Raw genomic sequence first — 22,700 nt, 5'->3', positions numbered from 1 at the left:
TTCTTCCCTGGGATTTCCAAATGAGGTCCATCCTTTAAAGAGAAAAAGATTCAGTTCCCACTACTTACTCATTTTGTTTTTGTCAGTCCTGGGCTTGAGCTCAGGGCCTGAGCACTGTCCTTGGGCTTTCTCAAGGCTAGAGCTCTACCACTTGAGCCTCAGCATTACTTCTGGCTTTTTTTCTATGAATGTGATACCAAGGAATGAAACCCGGGTCTTCATGAATGCTAGGCAAGCACTCTACCACTAGGCCAAACTCCCCACCCCAAATTTACTCATTTTTATCAGCAACTTACTTTGAATTATTGAGAAAAGAGAATTTTACTTTCAGATGGGTCTATTTTAATTTTCGGCAAAGTGTTTCTATGTTATTGGGACGATACAGACTTAATTTTCATCTTTCTATGAGAAGAAATGCCTCTATATATTTATGCTGTAACCCCTTCTCTTAATTACAGATAATTATGGCAGAGGCACTCTATGTAGAGAGTTCAGGATTGTAGATCTAAGTTTGCTTTATGTTTTGTGAAAAGGAAAAATACCCATATTTAATAAATACTTGTTCTTGGACAGTATAAAGACATCAGCTCTAGAACTTCACAAGTAGTGCAGATACGGAGATGGGTGGAATAAATGTACTTTAGCCAGGGGTCAGCGGGAGCCAGAAGAAGCCGAAAAGTCTGGAAACACCACAAGGACTGTGGGGACAAATAAAGCTTCTCAAGGTCCTAACATTATCTAGAGAATCTCAGATTCAGGTGAGACAGCCTAATGGGAGGTTCAACTTTACTTTGAATGACTCTTTGTCAATAATGTGTTGAATTAATAGAAAGGAGGAAATGAAACTGAATAAATGGAGTTGTTCTGAATTGGCAGGTTTAGGTCTCTGCTCACCTCATAGTGAATAATCTTCTACTATAGCTTCTCATGGCGCAAAGAGCAAAGCCAACTCTTCCTCTCCACCAACATGGCCTTGGGTCTGCTCCCTGCCTCCTCTTCCACTTCACACACATAGTTCTTCTCTCAATGCCTTAGTTTCATGAGTAAGAGCTTTGTTTTGGTCTTCCCTTTTCAGAAAACTCTACTTCTCATAGTTTAAGAACCTTCCCCTGAGGCTGGGAATTTGGCCTAGTGGTTAAAGTGCTTGCCTAGCATGCACGAAGACCCGGGTTCGATTCCTTGGTACCACATATATAGAAAAAGCCGGAAGTGGTGCTGAGGCTCAAGTGGTAGAGTTCTAGCCTTGAGAAAGTCCAAGGACAGTGCTCAGGCCCTGAGCTCAAGCCCAGGACTAGCAAAAAAAAAAAAAAAAAAAAAAAAAAAAGAACCTTCCCCTGAATTAGATGCTTTTACATCACTAAGTTTTCTTCTGCTGTTTCATTTGGACACAATATAATTTTATACTATTTTAGTACATTTAAAAATTGTTACCACATTTTGAAATGATTTAATTAATGTTTATTTGTTATTATTGTGTCATCAGGTACAAGTTTTTTCTTACGATTACACAACTACTTACTCTCTGGGATATACTTAATAACTGTTGTATAAATAGATAAGCCAATGTAAAGGGATATGTAACTTCCTTAGCCACATATATAGTATTTGACAAAATTTTAATGAGGGGCCTGGGAGTTTGTCCTTGTGGTAGAGCGCTTACCTACCCTGCACAAAGACCTGGGTTTGATTCCTCGGTACCACACTCATAGAAAAGCCAGGAGTGGTGCTGTGACTTAAGTGGTAGAGCGCTTATCTTGAGAAAAAAACCAAGGACAATGCTCAAGCCCCAGGACTGGCAAAAAAAAAGAGGTAGTTTTCATTAATTTTTTTTTTTACCAGTCCTGGGGCTTGAACTCAGGGCCTAAGCACTGTCCTTGGACTTTCCCAAGGTTAGACCTCTGCCACTTGAGCCACAGCACCAATTCAGGCTTTTTCTATGTATGTGGTACCAAGGAATCAAACCTGGGTCTTCGTGCATGCTAGGCAAGCACTCTACCACTAGGCCAAACTCCCAGCTGAAAACAAGCTGTTTTAATATGACCATAGTACTGACGGTCTTGAGTCATCATTGCTAAAGAGACAAATAAATTTAAGAGTAAAATTCAAATGACAAGAGGCTTTAACACCTTCTACATGATTATGACATGCATATATTATAATCTTGATTCAAATTATTCATAATTCTATATTGTAAATACCAATAGATATTTAAATGAGCAAACCTATATGAAAAGTCACTCAGACTAATTCCATTTCCATTTTTTAAATATTCAAACAATGAGCTATTGTTTTTCAGCTAGAAGTCTGGCAAAGAGAGAAAAAGTTAATACTAAGCTGGGCTCAGGCTTGGTGGCTCACGCTTGTAATCCTAGCTTCTCAGGAGGCTGAGATCTGAGGATATCGGTTCAAAGCCAGTGCAGATATGAAAGTCCATGAGACTCTTATGTCCAATTAACCACCAGAAAACCAGAAGTGGTGCTGTGGTTAAAGGGGTAAGGTGGTAGCCTTGAGCTAAAGAGCTCAGGGACAGCGCCCAGGCCTAGAGCTCAAGTTCCATGACTGACGAAAAACAAAAAAAGGAAAAAGTAATACTATTTTGTGTTGTCAGTTATGTGGGGAAAAAAGGTACCTCTGTAGATTTTTCTGGAGGGCAAAAAGGGAACCCATCACAAGGTTTAAAACATGCATATCTGTTGTTCCATTATTTCAGGCCTAGTAAATTATTGTATAAAAATAGGGGTAACAATGTTTAAAAATTAATGTATCCACTATTTGATGAATGTAGCTATACACCCCTCTATACATCACCACAACAATAAAATAAAATTTTAAAAAAGAAAAACAAGTTCCAATTCCACAAAATAGTAATAAAAACCTCTTCATAACACCAAAAAAAAAAATAGTTAAGATTCAAGTGTGTGTGTGTGTGTGTGTGTGTGTGTGTGTGTGTGTGTGTGTCTACTGGGCCTTGAACTCAGGGCCTGAAAACTGAAAACTGTGCCTAGCTTTTGGGTTTTTTTTGTCTTTTTTCATATATTTTTATTGTAATTAATAGAAGGGTTACATGATATTTGCCAGATAGATGGAGCATTAATTCCCATACATTGATACCCTTTCACATGTCTTGGTCCCCATTTCCCTCCCCTCACCCCCAACCCTCATCTTGTTTTCCCCCCTTCCCTATCCAATTTCAAATAACCAAATACAAATATATCTGATATATCAGGTAACAAAGTGAGATACTGTAACAATATGAGATAAACAAGGGACAGCAAAAGAAATGAGAGATAACATAGTACCTTAAAGACAACAATCATTCATTATATGGCTTATGTTTCTATATCCTAGAGATCCTTTCATTTAGCATCATACTATATGGCCTTTTGTATCAAGGTTTTGCTCTATTGCAAATCTCTGCTAGGAGAACCCAAGGTTTCTGCTGATTATGACAAATGAGGAAAACCATTGAGCCTAAGTTCCTTTGAGTCTGGCTTACTTCACTTAATATGATTTTTTCTAAGTCTTTCCATTTCCTAACAAATGGGGCAATGTCATTCTTTCTGACAGCAGCATAGAATTCCATTGTGTACAAATACCACAACTTGTTGATCCACTCATCAACTGAGGGACATCTAGGTTGGTTCCATATCTTTGCTATGGTAAATAGTGCTGCAATGAACATTGTTGTGCTGGTGGATTTAGTATGCCCTTGTTTCTGGATAATTGGGTAAATGCCAAGTAGTGGAATTGCTGGGTCATAGGGGAGCTCTATGTTTAGTCTTTTGAGGAACTGCCATACTGCTTTCCATAGTGGTTGAACGAGTTTGCACTCCCACCAAAAGTGCAGTAGTGATCCCTCCTGGCCACATCCCCTCCAGCATCTGTTGTTATTAGTTTTCTTGATCCTGGCCATTCTAACTGGAGTGAGGTGGAGTCTTAGAGTTGTTTTGATTTGCATTTCTTTTATGACCAGAGATGTTGAGTATTTCTTCATGTGTCTATAGGCCATTTTTGTTTCTTCTTCAGAGAAGACTCTCTTTAAGTCTTTGGCCCATCTTTTAATGGGATGGTTGTTACTTTGGAGATTAGTTTTGGAGTGATTCAATTTTTTGAGCTGTTGATATATTTTAGATATGAGGCCTTTGTCTGTTGTATGGTTGGTGAAGATCTTCTTCTACTCTGTAGGCTTCTTGATTAGTTTACTAGCTATGTCCTTTGCCATACAAAAGCTCTGCAGTTTAACGCAGTCCCACTTATCCAGCCTTTCTCTGATTTGTTGTGATTCTTGGTCCTTATTAAGAAAGTTTTGACCTGTGCCAAGGAGACCTAGTGTATCTCCTATTCCTTCTTGTAAAGTTTTCAATGTGTCGGGTTTTACCTCCAGGTCTTTGATCCATTTGGAGTTAATTCTAGTGCAGGGTGACAAAGAAGGATCCAACTTTAGTTTTCTGCAGGTGCTTAACCAGTTCTGCCAGCAACACTTGTTGAAGAGGCTATCTTTCTTCCATTCTATTTTTTTGGCTCCCTTGTCAAAGATTAGGTAGCCATAGGTCTGTGGTTTAATATCTGGGTCCTCAGTTCTATTCCATTGGTCTTCAGGCCTGTTCTTGTGCCAGTACCAAGCTGTTTTGATAATTATAGCTCTGTAATAGAGTCTAAAGTTTGGTATTGAAATTACTCCTGCGCTGTTCTTTCTCTAGCTTTTGTTTTATCACTAGCACTGTACCATTTGAGTCATAATTTCACTTCCAGCTTTTATTAATGGTTAATTAGAGCTAAAAGTTTCATGGACTTTCCTGCCTGGTCTGGCTTTGAACTGTGATTCTCATATCTCAGCCTCCTTTAGTAGGTAGGATTACCAGCATGAGCCACCAGCTTCCAACTTTCAAAAAATATCTTGCAAGAATGTTTATTTCAGGATATTTTATAGTGTAATTAATTTGGAACTTAGTTAATTGCTAATTCTTCATTGCAATCAGAAGAAATTTTGAGAATAACCATCTTACTTAATGGGGCTTTTAGAATCCCTAGTAAATGGAAGCTGATACAACCATCTTGGGAGACAACATGACTTAATCTCTAAAACTGAGCAAATATTTTCTGTGTCCTAGAAATTCCACTATTTAGATGTAGATCACAGGGAAAGTTGCACATAAGCCCAAAAGACATGAAGGTTATGTTGTTAACAATATATGCATATACACACATATAGATCAGCTAAATTATTTGATATCTGTATTAATGTTGTTTATTTTTAATGTGCTACATTATTAGGAATTGGTGTGATATCTATTCTTAGATGGATGTTGGCCTTTGTATCTTATTATGTGATCAATTTTTATAAATAGTCTACATAGTCTAGATATGAATGTTTATTTTTGATGTGTTGGACACAGAGTTCTATAGATACGTATTAGATCAAGTTTTCATGCTTTTCACATATTTTGAATATGAAATCACTTAGAAAGTCATTCTTTTCTGTGTGTGTGTGTGCGTAAAACTGATAATTTAAATATGTAGTGTCCTAATTAGAAAGTCTAATTCAGTGTTAGATGGCTTTTCCTACCTTTCTCACATTCGTTTGATTGAGTTTACCTTTTATCGTAAGGGTGGACTATAAGCTTATCTTCCTCTGGGGTCTACATCAGTCTACTTAATGGGACCTTAGCAGAGAGCATGTGGCTCACTCAATCATGTTCTTTTGTGCAATGCTTTTTAAAATGCTTAGTTCTCATTTGGGGGCTCTCAGACACTGTAAATTGTATTTACTTGAATCTTATGCCTGTGTATAAGCTTTGGATATAACTTTTCAGAGGTAATTTTTTCCCATCAAGTTTTTAGCTGGAATTATGATGTAATCTTTTAGTGGATTTTGCTTTTCAGTGAGTTTTCCTGATATACCTTCTTAGTGATCCACTGATCATCAATACTGAGTTTATGCAGAAGGAACTTCGAATTCTACTGTCCACATTTCCTAATACTATGGCCATATGTTCAATATTTCACTTTACCTTAAAATGTAAGCTCTCAAATTTGAGGGAGTTTCAAAAATTCTAGTCTGGTCTCAGTTTACCTCTCATGTTGTTATTTGCTATATTGACTTGAAACTATATGTAATTCAACTATCATTTTTTAAATTGGTTATATATTTTAAAATGACTTACTAACACACTTGTTTCATAGCATCAATGTGTGAAATTCGAGAATCCATGTATGACATTTAGCTCATTGCCTGAAATATATGCAATTGTAGAGGCGTTGGATTTTTAAACGACTAACTGAAGGAAGAAAGGGCATTTGGCGTATCCTTTCAGTGACGACAAATTGTCTGAAGTTTCTATTTTACTCCCTCAAAAAAAATCATTGCACAGATTGCACATTAAACATTGAATTTTGCTTACTATTTAGATGAGAAGAATGCCTCTTTGATTTCCCCTGCAAGTAAAGGACAAAAGTAGCTGTAAGTTAAGGATGTAGAAATGCCAGGTTAAAGAATTTCATTTCCTGATATTCATGGACGAAGAGAGCCCAGTGAAGATGTTTCCAAAACAATAGGAGCACCCCCTCCCCCTTTTCTCTTTTCAATCTCATTTTTTTTTCCATTGCAAGCAGCTGTGCTTTTCTCACTCTGACAATTCTGAAATCAGGGAAAGTCGTTCTTCATCAAGGCTTTTAGAATGTGCTGGCAGAAGCGGCTTCTAACAGTCGGCTGCTGAATGCTCAATGGGGCTTGATGATACAGGAGGTTAAAAAGACCACAGTGATTATTCCCTTCTCTTCAGAACTGCCCCTTGTCTTATTACAGAACTCTAATTCTGCCAGAAACCAGAGATTATCTAAATAAGCTGGAGCAGAAGTAGTATTACATAAGCAGGGAAAATTCTATTTTTTTTTCTTTTCTAGGAAGGTAGGTGACTTACAACATTATTATATAAGTTTCATACTGTACAAGTTACACATTTCAGGTATACAATCCAGTATTTTTTAAGTCATCAGAAATATGTACTTCACCATCCACATGACCACCCCCCCTTTTTTTTTTAAAGCATTTTTATCACCACAGAAAGAATCTCTGTACTGGTTGTTAGTAGTAGTCTGTACGCCTCATCTTGCATGGGTGTGTTACCAGTATGGCCCTTCTCAAAGGTGGCTGTTTTAAGAAATGATTTGAGGGGCTTGGAGTTTGGCCTAGTGGTTAAAGTGCTTGCCTAGCATGCACGAAGACCCAGGTTCGATTCCTTGGTACTACATATATAGAAAAAGCCAGAAGTGGTACTGAGGCTCAAGTGGTAGAGCTCTAGCCTTGAGAAAGACCAAGGACAGTGCTCAGGCCCTGAGCTCAAGCTCAGGACTGGCAAAAAAAAAAAAATGATTTGATTGTGTGGGCTTCTCCCTCGTGAAAATGCAGCAGGGTTCAACAAAGAGAGCGCCTCTCTCTCTCTCTCTCTCTCTCTCTCTCTCTCTCTCTCTCTCTCTCTCTCTCTCTCTCTCGCCATGTGATGATGCAGTGTTCAATATTCATTATGTCCATCATCTTGGATCCTTTCCAAAAACTGACCGACAAGTGCCTTGAGCTTGCTCTTCTCAGCCATCAGACCTGGAATACATATTTCTTTGGTTTCATTTTTTGTTAGCTTTCAAGGTCAAGTGATCATTGTCATTTGTTAATGAACCAAAAAACATTCAACTTCTGTCTTCTCTTCCCTATGTCTAAGCAATCACTAATCTGTTTTCTTTTTTGAAATTTAATTTTATTGGCAAGGTGATGTGCAGAGAGGTTAGTTACAGTTACATAGATAAATGAGTACATTTCTTTTCAAACATTGTTACCCCCCCCCTTTGTTTTTCCCTCACTTTGCCTACCCCTAGGCCCCTGCCAAGTTGTAAAGTTCATTTCCAACATAGTGTCATGTGAGTATTGCTGTCACCATTGTTTCATCCTTTGTCCTTTGTCTCACCTTTTGGTTGTTCCCCTTCCATTTCCTAAATCAGATAAATACACATACAAGACACAGGGTACCAAAATCGCATACAATGACAACAGGGGATAAACCAAAGGAGAAAAAAACAAAAGAAAGAAGAAAAAAATGTCCCATAGTACATTTAAAACAACCACAAAAACTTCTTGTTTCCATATCTTGGAGTTCATTTCACTGCCTCATTTTATATGGTCATATATATGCACATAGCTATTGAGCTATTGTGATTCTCTTCTGGGACTATCCCAGATGTACACTAATTATTACAAATGAGTGAAAGCATGAAGCCTATGTTTCTTTGGGTTTGCCTTACTTCACAGAATCTACTTTTTACCTGTATACATTTATGCCCTTCTTCTGGACTTACTTTTTTTTTACAGTGGAATCATAGGATATGTGTCTTTTGTGCTAGGCTTTGTTTGGCATAATGTTTCAAAGGTTCTTATATGCCAAAATATATATTATTTTATTCCTTTTTAAGGCCAAATGATATTCCATTGTATAGCTGTAACATACTTTATTTATCCATTCACCAGTTGAGAAAAATTGAGTTGTTTCGTATCAAATGCCCTACAGCCAATGCGATTGGATCAAGAAAATGTGGCATGTGAAATGTACAACTCTTTAAAGGTAATTTGAAAAATAGTGAATTTTTCTACTTTTGGCTAGCATGAATGATCCTAGCCATAAACATTCATTTATCTAGGAGTAGAATTGCTAAATCTTACTATAACTGTCCATTTAATCATCTGAAGAACTAGATTGTTATCCAGAGCTCTGTTTGACATTCCTATCAACAATGTAAGGTTTTGATACCTTTTTGTCCATGACAACACTTCTTATTAGCAGACTTTTAAATCCTAACCATTATGAAATTTTTTGTTACAAGTTGCTGCTCCAATTGTGTGATATCTCCTCAGATTATTTTTTGCCACTCCTGGGGCTTGAACTCAGGGGCTGGGCACTCTTCTTGGGCTTTCCTCAAGATTAGTGCCCTACCACATCAGCCCCAGCACCACCTCTGGCTTTTCCTATGTATGTGATATTGAGGCATTGAACGGGGTCTTCATGTATGCTAGGCAAGCATTCTACCTCTGGTCCAAACTCCCAGCCCTCTCCTCAGATTTTTACCTTATCAATCCCATTACTAAGTCAAAATAATGAAAGTTTTTGTTTTTTCTTTTTTCTCAAACAGGGTCTTCCAGTCAGTGGGAAGAAAATTTCCTACCCTAAAATTTTACAATTGATAGGAAACCACTGATCCCATAGTAACAACAACAAAAAAAGATGAAATTGGGTATTGATGATATAGAAATGTTTCCAAGATGTTTTTAGTGAAAGAAATATGAAGATCAGAGCAACAGAGGATAACTTGAGAAATGTATAGAATCTCACCTTGACTTTATGAAACTAATCATTGAAGAGTTAGTGTCAGGGCCTAAGGAAAGATAGACAGGAGACCTGGGATTGTCCACCAAGGTCTGTCTTTCCTTCAGATAACATGTGCATTGACCCTAATTCATAATTCACAAATCCTGTGCTATGTTTTAGAACAACTAAAGAATTTATCGCATTGATTGTTTTCATGCTATTTCTCATATAATATGACTTCTTGACAGGCATTTATCTTTCTGAAATGTTAGGTAATTGTTAATAACTTCTTAACCAAAGGCAACTTGGTGTGACTGCCAGCTGACTTGAGGCAGCTCAGTATTCTTGAAAGCCAATATATCAGCAAGGACATTTGTTTTTTAAAGTCTACTTCCACTTGAGGTGCTTGCTGTTTCTCTGGTTATTTAAGAACTTTGAATTAGGAGACCTAAATTAACTGACACCATATTTCTGATTTATTCCAGTGAGGTTTATTGACCTTTCAGACTGGAGAGTTGGGTACCTGCCCGGCTGAGTTGCTTCTTAATCCTGCTGTGGTTTCACACCAATGTAAGAGTTTTGCTAAGTAGAAAATAAGAGAGTCCACAACCTTGTTTCAGTTTCAACTAGACAAATGAGAAGAAAAAGAGGACCGGGAGTTTGGCCTAGTGGTTAAAGTGCTTGCCTAGCATGCATGAAGACCCGGGTTCGATTCCTCGGTACCATATACATAGAAAAAAGCTGGAAGTGGTGCTGAGGCTCAAGTGGTAGAGCTCTAGCCTTGAGAAAGTCCAAGGACAGTGCTCAGGCCCTGAGCTCAAGACCAGGACTGGCAAAAAAAAAAAAAAAAAAAAAGGAATTGAGGTACAACAGAGGTTTTAAGAGAATTTATGAAATGAAAAGGAAGATGGAAGGTTGTTTTTTCATACCTTCATAGTTTTGATTTTATGACTCTATTTTGTTGTTGGTGGTGGTGGTCATGGGGCTTGGACCCTGGGCCTGGGCACTGTCCCTGAGCTCTTCAGCTCAAGGCTACAGCCCTATCTCTGAGCGTGGGTGTTGTCCCTCCACATTCCAGCTCAAGGCTACCACCCTACCCCTGGAGCTACAGGCCCACTTCCGGTTTTCTAGTGATTAATTGGAGAGAAGAGTCTCATGGACTTTAGTGCCCGGGCTGGGTTTGAACTACAATCCTCAGATCTCAGCTGCTTCAGTAACTAGGATTATAGGCATGAGCCACGGCATGTGACTATACTTTCTTTTCCATTAATTTCATTTTATTTTTCTGCATTATAATTAGGTTACATGTATATTTCAGCTTGGAAAAATAGGATGGAATTTATCACCATGTGGATGAGAACAATATCAGAGAATAAAATGTTACATATCATCCAATTGTGTTCTCAAAGGCAAATGTACTATCTGTATAACAACTGTGAAAGGTCACATATTAGGTAACATAAGTTCATTTTGAAAATAGACTTCACAATATTTTCAATTGTTATGTTTTTACAGTCTCTTTGAATATATGGATTGTTTCATCTCTTAATTCTTTTCTATTATGATATCCATACATTAATAACGAATTCAGAAAATACATAATCTCATATAATTCTGATCGAGTCCTCTTCCTGAGACAAATAATAGCAGAAAATATTATTTTAGCTCTTGACTTCATTGTGTAATTCATAGTTAAAAATAGTTCCTGTTATTCTGGTGCCAATGGCTCACACTTACAGTTCTAGCTATTCATGAGGCTAAGACTGGAGAATCGCAACTAGAAGCCAGACCAGAAAGACAAATGTGGAAGATTCTCATCTCCAATCAACCAACAAAAATCCAGAAATGGAAGTGTGGCTCAAGTAGTGTAGTACCAGCCTTAAGTAAAATGTGGAGTGAAAGTGCGAGGCCTAGATTTCAAGCCCCAAAATTCCCTTATGTGAGGGATAGAACATCTGTATTTATGTTCATGTGGATACACAGTTGTTCCAGCCTTATTTGTTGAAAAGACTGTATTTTATTGTCTTTGCTTCATTTTCAAAGATTAGTTGATAGGGTGTATGGGTTTATTTTGGACTCTTTGTTCTGTAGCACTAACCTATTTGTCTTTATTTTTTGTATTTATAAGCCAGTGCTTTGATTACTGTAGCTTTATAGCAAATCCTAAAGTTAATAGTATCATCTTTCCAACTTTGTCCCTTTTCAATAACAAGTTGGCTGTTGTGCATCGTTGCCACTTCATGTAAACTTCAAAACGTATTGTTTTGACTTCTTAAGGTCATAGATCAAGATGGGAAGAATTGACATCTTACCAAAGGGTAAGATGAATATCTTGCCCATAAATATGGACCATTTCTATAACTATTTTATTTATTCTTTGGTATATTTTTTTTGGGGGGGGTTCATGGGTGCTATCCCTGAGCTCTTCAGCTCAAGGGTACCACCCTACCCTTGAGCCAAGCCCCACTTCCCATTTTCTAGAGGTTAATTGGAGATAAGAGTCACAGGTCCTTTTGTGCCCAAGCTGGCTTTGAACCTTGATCCTCGGATCTCAGGCTCCTGAGTAGGTAGAATTACAGGCGTGAGCCACCACGCTTGGCTTCTTTGATATCCTGTATATAGTTTGCCTATATGTTTTATTCTTGGAGAAGCCAATGTAAATGGTAATGTGGTTTTTTTTCTTTCAAATTCCATTTGCACATTGGTCATATAATTGAAAGCAGCTGACATTGTATATCGTATCCTATGAACTTGTTATAGTTGCTTCATAGTTCCCGGAGATTTTTGCTTTGCCTTTCAAAAAAATTTTCTGTATAGTTGATTATGCCATCTGCAAAGGAAATCATTTTTACTTTTTCTGTCTAAATCTGTCTATCTTTCTTTTACCAGCTTATGTTATTGCATTGATTTAGTCTTGTAGATGTTGAAAAGTACTATGGAGAAGGGATATCTTTGCCCTATTTCCTTGGAAGAAAACCTTCTTAGTTTCCATCACTATGTATGATGCTAGCTTCTTGTTTTTGAATATATATATTTTTTCTCAATTTAAGGAATTTCCTCTCTATTCCTAGTCTGCTATGAGTTTTCTCCTGAATAAATGTTAAATTTTGTCAAATCTGTTTTCTACTCTATTGATTTGATCATGCAATTTTTGTCTAACTTGCTCATCTTGTGGACATATGAATGGGATTTCAAATATTAAATGAGCTTTATATATGAGATAAAAGTTTTATGTATTATCAGATTCTTCTTGTTGATATCTTGATGAAAGACATTGATTCACATTTTTTTTTTTGCCAGTCCTGGGCTTGGGCTCAGGGCTTGAGCACTGTCCTTGGACTTTCTCAAGGCTAGCACTCTACCACTTGAGCCTCAGCACCACTTCCGGCTTTTTGCTATGTATGTGGGGCACCAAGGAATCGAACCCGGGTCTTCATGTATGCTAGGCAAGCACTCTACCACTAAGCCAAACTCCCGGCCCCCTATTTTTTTCTGCTAACATGCTTATGTTCTACCACTTTGGGGCAATAGCCTCAGAGAATGAGTCAGGAAATATTTCTTGACTGTGTTCTCTGAGATTGTAGAGAATTGTTATAATTTCTTCCTTAAATCTTAGGTAGAATTTTCTAATAAGCATATCTGAACCTATCACATTCTATTTGGAAGCTATTGGATGCTTTATCAATTTATTTTATGCATAAAGCATTTCTATATGGGATATTTTTTCTTGTGTACATTTTGACAAATGGTATCATTTAAGTCATTGGTCTAGCTTATCTAAGTTATTAAGTTTGTAGAAAGAGTTCTTACATGGTCTTCCTTTGTCCTTTCAATATTCATATTATGTGAGTTGTGGTCCCATTTGTGTCTGATATTACTAATTTTGTCACTGAATAGTTAATAGAGACTTAATTGATCAAACTGAATATTTCAGAGAAAGTTTTATATTTCATTGATGTTTTCTATTGATTTCTTGTTCTCAAATTGATGTTTCCAGTGTAATTTTGTTTGTTTGTTTTTTGTTATTTTGCCAGTCGTCAGCTTGAGTCCAGGGCCTACACACTGTTCTTGGGTTTTTCTCAAGGCTAGAGCTTTACCACTTGAACCACAGCACCACTTCTGGCTTTTTTCTATGTATGAAGTACTGAGGAATCAAACCTGGGTCTTCGTGCATGCTAGGTAAGCACTCTACCACTAGGCCAAACTACCAGCCCACCACTATAATTTTTTTTACTTATGTTTTTCTTTTCTTTGTTTTGGAGTTGATATCCTCTTTTTGTCCAAGTTGTCTAACTTTTTGTCTAAGTGACATCATAAATGATTGACTCTGGATCTTCTTTTCTTACCTATACCTTTAATGCTGTAAGTTTTGTAAGTTTTATTTGCATACTGCTCTCACTGCATCCCACAAACGTAGACCAGATCTATTTTCATTTTTATTCAATTTAAAATAATGCTTAGTTTTCCTGAGACGTCTCCTTTAACAAATATGTAATGTAGAAGCAAACTGCAGCAAGTTTTCCAGCTACCTTTTTGTTACTAATTTCTATCTTAATGGTTTTGTGGTCTGCAAGCAGACATTGAAACATCCTATTCTTTTAAAAGTTGTTAAGGTTTGTGTCTTGGCCCAAAGTGTTTTCTATTTTACTGAACATGCCATATTACTTGAGAAAAATATTTTTCTGCTGTTGTTGAAATAATCTATAGTTGCTAATAATCTATAGTTTCTTTCTGATTGGTAGTAGTGTCAAATTCATCTCTGTTCCTATTGACTTGCTGCTGTTAGTACTGTCTGTGTCTGATAGTTAAGTGTTAAAGGTCTCTGGTTGTAATGGTGGATTCTTCTATTCTTCCTTGTAATTGCCTTAGTTTCTTCTTCATGTATTGAGACCTTTTGCTGTTGACCACATAAAAAAATATGTACCGTATGTCAGCTTGCAATATTACTCCTAATAATAAATGTAAGCTTTTTCCCTCCCTCCCTTCTTCTCCCTCTTACCCTCTTTTGTTTCTGTCTCTCTTGCTTTCTCTTCTTTCATTTTCTCGATTCTTTCTTCCTGGCAATGCTGAGATCCAACTTATTCAAGGCCTCACACATTACTGACAAGTATTCTCACTGAGTCATATTCCCAGCAGTCCCAGGCAATGACTCCTTTTTTATCCCTAATAATTTATTTTATTCTGAAATTTGCTTGGTGGTAAATTAATGTAACTACTCTCACGTTCTTCAATTATTATTAATATGGTATATCTTTTTCATTTCTGGTTTAGGTCTATATATGTCTATATTTAAGCTTTCTTGTAGACAACAGAGAGTTGATCAAATCTGACAACCTTTATCTTATAAATGGGATAGTTAGATTATTGATGTCTTAATACATTATTTTAAGGAAACTCCATTCTACTTTCCATAGTGGTTGAATGAGTTTACACTCCCACCAACAGTATAGTAGTGATCCCTCTTGGCCACATCCCAGCCAGCATCTGTTGTTGTTGGATTTCTTGATCATGGCCATTGTAACTGGAGTGAGATGGAATATCAGTTGTTTTGATTTGCATTTCTTTTATGGCCAGAGATGTTGAGCATTTCTTCATGTGTCTATAGGCCATTCTTATTTCTTCTTCAGTGAAGTCTCTCTTTAAGTCTTTGGCACATCTTTTAATTCGATGATTTTTTCTTTGGAGATTTGTTTTGGAGAGATTCAATTTTTTTAGCTATAGATATATTTTAGATATGAGGCCTTTGTCTGTTGTATGGTTAGTGAAGATCTTGCTAGCTATGTCCTTTGCCACACAGAAGCTCTGCAATTTATGTGATCCCATTTGTCCCTGCTATGTTTAATTTGTTGTGTTTCTGGGTCTTCATAAAAAGACTAAGTATAGCTCTCCTCTATGACCCAGCAATTCCACTACCTGCCATTTACCCATTGGTCCAGAAACAAGGACATACTAAAGCCACTAGCACAACGATGTTCATTGCAGCAATATTTACCATAGCAAAGATATGGAGCCAACCCAGATGCCCCTCAGTAGATGATAGGATTAAGAAGAGGTGGTATTTATACACAAAGGAATTCTATGCCACCATCAGAAAGAATGACATTGCATCATTTGTAAGGAAATGGAAAGACTTAGAAAAAATCATATTAAGTAAAGTAAGCCAGACTCAAAGGAACATAGGCTCAGTGGTTTCCCTCATCTGTAATAATTAGTAAACATCTAGAACTGTCCTAGCAGAGGATTACAATAGCTCAAACCCTAGATACATAAGGCCTTATAGGATGAAGCCAAATTATTGGACCTCCAGGACATGGAAACAAGTGCTTAATTATAAGTGACTGTCATTCTTTATATATTATGTTTTTCTCTCTTCTCTTGTGTTGCCCTTTGGTTAATCTCATATTGTTATAGTATCCCACTTTGTTACCTGGTATATTATATAGATGTTTACTTGTTTGTTTGAAATATGAGGGGGAAAAATGAGTGGAGGAGTGGGGGGGAGGGAAATGGGGACAAAAACCTAAGAAGGGATATCAGTGCATGAGAAGTAATGTATCCTTCATCTGGCAAATATAACTGTAACCCTCCTATACATTGAAACTGAAAAAGACAAATTATTTTTTTATTGCATTTTAACTGTTTTATTCAGTTTTTGAACTCTATAGGAAAGCAGAAAGCATTTGGATGCCTAGTTTATGAATTAACATATATGCTGGAGTCTGGCCTAGTGGTAGAGTACTTGAGTAGCATGCATGAAGATGTGGGTTCAATTTATCCGTACCACATACACACACACAAAAAAAGGCACAAGTGGTATTGTGGCTAAAGTGGTAGAGCACTAGCCTTGAGGAAAGCCCAAGGATAGTACTCAGACTCTGAGTTCAAGCCCCCGAACTAGCAAAGTAAAAAAAAAAAATAACAATTATCATAAACTTTGCATGACTTATAAGAACATGATAATTCAAAAGCTCCAAAAATATATTATTTAATTACCTAAATAAGATGAATATTTCATAAATGAACAAGGAAAATACCTTCCCCAAAAAAGACAAATTATTTTAAATTTGTTTTTATTATTAACTAATACACAAATCCACAGGAATTGTACATATTTTAAGATACCATGTACTGTTTTGTTACATATATGCATCATGTAATATACAAATCAAAGTATGCACATACTTTCTCATATCTTTGTAGTGAAAGCACTAACAATCTAGCCAATCGTAAATTCTCTAACTGTTTTAGAATGTAGAATATAGTCATGATTTATAGTTTCCCTGCTATGTGATAAAATCCAGAACCTCCCATTTTAATCATCTCTCACTGTCTCCCCAGCCTCTGCTAACATCCTTCTATGAGATCAGCTTTATAGAGTCTACCCAAGTGAGCTGACATGTTACTGTCAAGCTGTGTGTGCTTAGCTTATATATAACTAACTTTTAGCACTAGCCATGTTTTTGCAAATGGATGAATTTTCCTCCTTTAATGTGATTGTTAACATAATTGAAGCAATACCTACTTTATTAGTTAGTACTATTTTAGTTGTCATTTGTTTTTTAGTCCTTATTTGTCTTTCATACTTATTCTGATGTTTGTGCTTCACGTAAACATTTTGTTATTTTGTATTCCTTTCTATTCTTAGGATATCAGTTTTGCTTGTGTGAGTTTGTGTCCTAGAGTTTGCAATAAGCATACAGAACTAACTCAAGTCCACTTTCAAATAATGCTTTACACTTTCTGAGTTGTAAAAGTTCTTAGAAATTTTTTATAACTCATTTATACAGTTACTATTACTTTTGTGATTATTCGTCTGATCAAGCTGCCATAAATATGAACTGACGTTTTATTTTAGAACTGTGGATATAGTTCTGTGGTACGTGTATTTGCCTAGCATGTGAAAGGCCTCTGCACCAGAAAAAATTAAATTAAAAAAGTTAAAGTTTGCGTTTCTTCAATTGATTTCTTCTATATCTTTCTATATCATTTTCTTTTTGTGCATAAAACTTAGTTTTACAATGAAAGTTACCTTGTAGTTTTAGAAAGTAGTTGTACTGGCAAAAAAGAATCTCTCAATTTTTGTATATTTGAGAAGGTCTTGATTTTTCAATTACCTTTGTGTATATGTGTGTGTGTGTTTCTGTGTGCAAGTGTGTGTGTGTATGTGTGTGTGTGTGTGTGTGTGTGCTCTCTCCAGGCCTGTGGCTTGAAGGCTGCTGCTGAGCTTTTTGCTCAAAGCTAGCATTCTACCACTTGAGCCACATTCCACTTGTGACTTTTTGAGTATTTTATTGGAGATAAGCATCTCGCAGACTTTCCTGTCCAGGCTGGCTTTGAACTGGGACCTAAGATCTCAGCTACCTGAATAGCTAGCATTGCAGGTGTGAGCCACTGGTACCCAGCTTATTTTTCATTTACTTTTTAGAGATAATTGTCCAGAATTGAAAGTGTTGATTATCTGTATTTGTCAGCCTGCCTTTCCAGTTTGGGGGCCAACTAATGTTTGTCCTTGACCTCATTCCACTGTGAATCTAAGACATATTACGGTTCTATCAGTTTTACTTCGTTTTTAGGATAGACTGGTAGCTACTAAGCTCTTTGTACCTGAGTCCGAGATCTGGAATTCGTATCTCCACCTCTCCCTCTTTTGTATCTGATTTATTTTCCAATTTTGTGAAACCTTATCACTTTTGATGACTTCTCACTGATGGTAGGTTAGGTTTGTGTTCTGTAATCAAATAAGAAAGTTTATCTTTAAGAATTCTATATATTTATTTATTTATTGAATATATTCTGATACATAGAGTTCCCTCTTTGTCCTACAAATGAAAAGAAGCTCAAATCCTGATTGTCAACCTCTGAGCAGCAGAAGTTCCGCTGTGGATCCTGTCATTGCCCTGCCTCTCCCTCTTGATAAATGATTGCTCATTGTGGGCAGGGAGCCTCACCCAAAGTGAATGACTAAGTTGCAAACTCAAAAATATCATAATCGAGCACAGAGTATGTGTGAAATGAGACAGAATTGTAAAGCCTACTTTATGATCAAGTTATATCAAGTTTTATTACTATGGACCGGATGGAACTGAGTAGAATACCGTAAGTATAAAGTCCAAATGGGTACAACCGACAGTAATCCTGTTCTATTTGGAACTTTTGTCTCTATTCATTATTTCTATTTTCTTGCTCCCTACGTATTGTCTCAGCACTGGTTTGCCTAACCAATAGTTTAGTGCAAAGATACTCATTGATTGGTTTCAGGAACTCTGATAAACACCTTTTTTAATAATGACTTCAGTGCTTGCCACTGGATTTCTGAATCATATTAAATGTTTGTGTAATAGTTACAGAATCCTTGCTCGATAGAGAAACAGAATGACTTTACTATGAAAAGGTAACTTGGAGAACAGCTCATCTCTGAAAAGCCAAGTGTTCACCTACTTTCTCTACCTTAGCAAGTTGCTGCAATGACTTCCGCATCTGGTTCCAATATCACTGGCTCTGAAAGTTTCTAAAGTCCCCTGTGAATGAATGACTCAGCTGCCCTAGGCCAGATGTCTGTGTAAATGACAGAGTGTAGTTCGTGTGTGTACTTATCTGCTTTGTCTGTGGTATGTTTCCTACATTTACCCATCTTTGAACAAATAGATTCTCCCACCTCAAGTACATACCATTTACTTATTTCAGAGGATTTTGATCAAGCCTTGTCTTCAGCGAATGTCCTTTGTATATGATATGTGTTCCAAACGAGACTAGCCCTATCAAACTCAGTGTGTGACTTTTTTTTTTTGCCTGTTTTCTTCAGCTCCAGGAACATGGCAGTTGGTCTATAAGTAAAAGCTATATTTCTTTGAATTGGAAATACATTTGACCTATTTACTGCCATTTAAATTTACTTAAATTTGCCACTAATTTACTTGTATTTTGTTCATGCGATGATTTATTCTGTAATTTAAAACAGCTAAAACTATGCACACAATTGTTAGTTCCTGGAGAGCAAGGAAGAGGTGCTAGTTTACCTTGTATTATAGGGTACATTAAACAGTACAAAGTATTATATTTGTTTTCAAAAATATTTCTTTATGACGGGCTGAGTCATGCGGCTGAGAAGTTGATGTGAGCAAGCAATAATTTAATAACTCTGAGCCAAATGTACACTTGGGCAAGAAAACTTTTTTAAAAATCTTTATTATTTTTTTATTGGTACAGGGACTTGAACTCAAGTCTTCAGGCTCAATTGTTTGTTTTTGCTCAAGGCTAGCACTTGAGCCACAACTCTATCCCCCTATACCTCTCTCTCTCTCTCTCCCTCTCTCTCTCTCCCTCTCTCTCTCTCAATTAAATTAGAGACAACAATTCTCACTGACTTTCCTGGTTAGGCTGGCTTTGAACCGTGCTTGTCAACTCTCAGTTTCCTGAGTAGCTATGGTGACCGGAATGAGCCACCAATACGTGGCTGATAAAATAAGTTTCCCCAAACTAGTTTGCTCACAGAAATCCACATGTAAGAAAATGTCTAATCTGAAGACAGCAATCAGAAACCTTGTTCTTGTAATAGGTTATGAATATTCTATCACACAGTGGATTGAAAGAAGTCAATCAGTTTCTACATAAGTTACTCACTTAAAAATAAAAAAGAAATAAAAGCAATTGCTCTGTTACTTGGTAGCTTCTCCATTCTTCCAGTTCCATGGAATAGAAAGATCTCCATCCTGCATGACGGAATAAAAGTGTGAGATGCACAGGTGCATTCCCTGAAGATAAGGCAGAGATTGTTCCAGTAGTCTCTTGCAACAATCCACCATTTGTAGACTAGAAATGATGGGTTCCTTATATAATTTCTCCAGAGAAAATTGCTTGATGGAGGCCTGGATCAATTCTTGTTCCAGGACTTTTAACTCTTTTTTTGTTCATGGTTTCTCTTATCTGCTGAGCCCTGGTACGAATAAACCATTGTAGACTCACTAGGTAACACAGCACTGGGATATTAAAATGGCTGAATTTGTGCAAGCTTGGAGTGTACCTGTCACTGTTAAGAATCATTTTTAAGCCACGGAGACTTTGCGGATGAAAAGAGATTCTAGTTTTCAATAGTCTATTATAAAACACATCAAGGAGAGAATAATATTCTTCCAGGGTTAATATTGACTGTAATTCTTCAATCTAAATAGCTTGAATACCGCCTAGAAGAGAGCTTATTTGGTCTTCTAAAAATCATTAGCTTCCTCTGAAGTTCAAAGTAACTTGGTAATCTTTCAAAGAGTCTGGTCCAGTGGTGATGAACATCCATGGTTCCCAGCATCACGTGACCCAGGGTGCTCACGCCCGAGCAGTCTGTAAATATGATGGTGCAGCCTTTGGCTTTCTGAAGGGTCTCCAAGTTCTGTTGTGCCAGGTGTCCTAGACTGTGCAGCTGGCTGCAGCGATGAGCGATGCCCCAACCTCTCTGTCACCTGATATCTGACAGTTGCAACATGTGTCTGAGTTCTTCTTTCAAACGATCTAGTTGTTTCCTGAATGGCAAACTATGGTTCAGCTTTTTGATGGCACTTTTTCCATTGCTATCTAACCAGGGTGTTAGGGTTGTTTCCATTCTGGAGACTTGTTTCAGGTCCTCATCTGGGTCCTTGAATCCAGTGAAGGAATAATAGGACTGTCCCATTTGACGGGCCTGTTGGGTGTCCTTTTAGCTTCTCTGATAGGCTGTAAGTATACATTAGCGTTGGAGCTTTGGATATGTGTGGCGGATAAATTACAGGAGTTCAGAATATACAATACAGTGCTTAGCAGATCTCTCCTATGCAAAGTAAACTGGACAGCCCAAAATCTGGAAGTACTGAAGGTGTCTGGGCTATCTGATGGGATCTGATCTGTTTCTCTTACATAAAAGGTAAGTTGAGTTGGTTCCAAAGACTTGAATCCTGGTTTCTGCAGATTTTCTAAGTAGACACTTAACCTCTTCAGAGAATTTTCATTGGCTTCCCTTTCTCTGGGGTGTTTTCCAAAGAAATCTGGATGGACTGGGAAATAGAAAGGCCTCAGAGCATTTGCTGCTTCCACTCCTGATAAAACTCTTGAGTAATGAAACCAATGTGGAAGTATCCTTTCTCCAGAAAACCTTCTCAAAGGCCTCAGGAAGCAATACATTGCTGAATATATTTGTATATCAACTTCCAGGCATCCATTAATTGCGCGAGTTCTGTAGCATTCCTTCTCTTTGTCAATCTCTTGCTGGGATTTAAGTCACTGTCACATGGCCCTAACAGATCATCACTGACAGAGGCACCCCAAGACTGAAAAGGTCTCAGCCAGGTCTCCCTCAGAGAGACACGCCGCGCTCCGGAGTGCGTGTATGTGCATGTCAGGAGAACTTTTATTTTCCTTAAAAAGTGGGTTTTGTTTTGTTTTTTTTTTTGGTGCCAGTCTTAGAGCTTAAACTCAGGACCTGGGCACTGTCCTGAGCTTTTGTGTTCAAGGCTGATGCTCTACCACTATAGTTACAGCTTCTGACTCTTTTTTGGAGGGTGGGGGTATGGTTAATTGGAGATAAAGGTCTCATACTTTTCCTGCCCAGACTGGCTTCAAATCATGATCCTTAGATCGTAGCATCCTGACTCTAGTATTACAGGAGTGAGCCACCAGTGCCTAACACCAGAATGCTTTTGGTGTCATTGTACCTTCCTTCCCCATCCCAAATTCTTCCCTGTTGCTCTTTTTGTGTGCTTTGACCAATAGAGAATGTTGACAACATTCTTTTCATACTTTTATAGACAGTAGGTGCAAGATATCATTAGTCCTAAAGACCAGATGGGCCCAGAGATGACTTGCTAGTTGCTATTCAGACAGGAAAAATAATAATGTTTCAAAAAAGATTGAGCATGTTGTAAATTCTCGTGAATTAATTCAGGTGACTATCAGTACTGTTTTGTTTTGTTTTGTTTTTCCTAAAGAACCATGAGAAATGTATTGCTTCAACTAATTCCCTCAATGTCATCTGCACTGTGGGCAGTATTTGAGTTTGTGCTTCTTGCTTCTTGTTGATGATAAGGTCCAGTAACTGTCTTGGACGACTCTGACACCTGGCTGAAGTCATCTTCTCCATCTTCAGACCTGATGTTATCCAGGGTGACTCCATGTGACAGCTTTTCTGATAGTTGTTTTGCCTGCCGTATCCTCAGTAGCCGTCCCCTGCCCACATACTGACTCTATGGTCACGCCCTACACTTCTCAGATACTCTTTATTTTGTGTGTGTTTCTAGTATTGTCCCCCTCTCTCTCTCTATCTCTCTATCTCTCCCCACTCCCTTCCTTTCTTCCTTTGTCTCCCTCACTTCAGTTGCTTCAAGCACAACA

The 22,700-nt window shown here is 37.4% G+C and overlaps 1 pseudogene; it reads right to left on the bottom strand.

Moving 5' to 3' along the window:
• Positions 1-19,959: 19,959 nt before the first annotated feature.
• Positions 19,960-21,555, bottom strand: LOC150056801 (T-cell activation inhibitor, mitochondrial pseudogene; annotated as a pseudogene).
• Positions 21,556-22,700: the final 1,145 nt, after the last annotated feature.

This window comes from Megascapheus bottae, chromosome 11 (assembly GCF_031878675.1).
Source record: "Megascapheus bottae isolate mThoBot1 chromosome 11, mThoBot2.hap1, whole genome shotgun sequence".
Taxonomy (NCBI): Eukaryota; Metazoa; Chordata; class Mammalia; order Rodentia; family Geomyidae; genus Megascapheus; species Megascapheus bottae.
The sequence above is the reverse complement of the archived record's forward strand: the minus strand, read 5'-3'. Positions and strand labels throughout refer to the sequence as shown.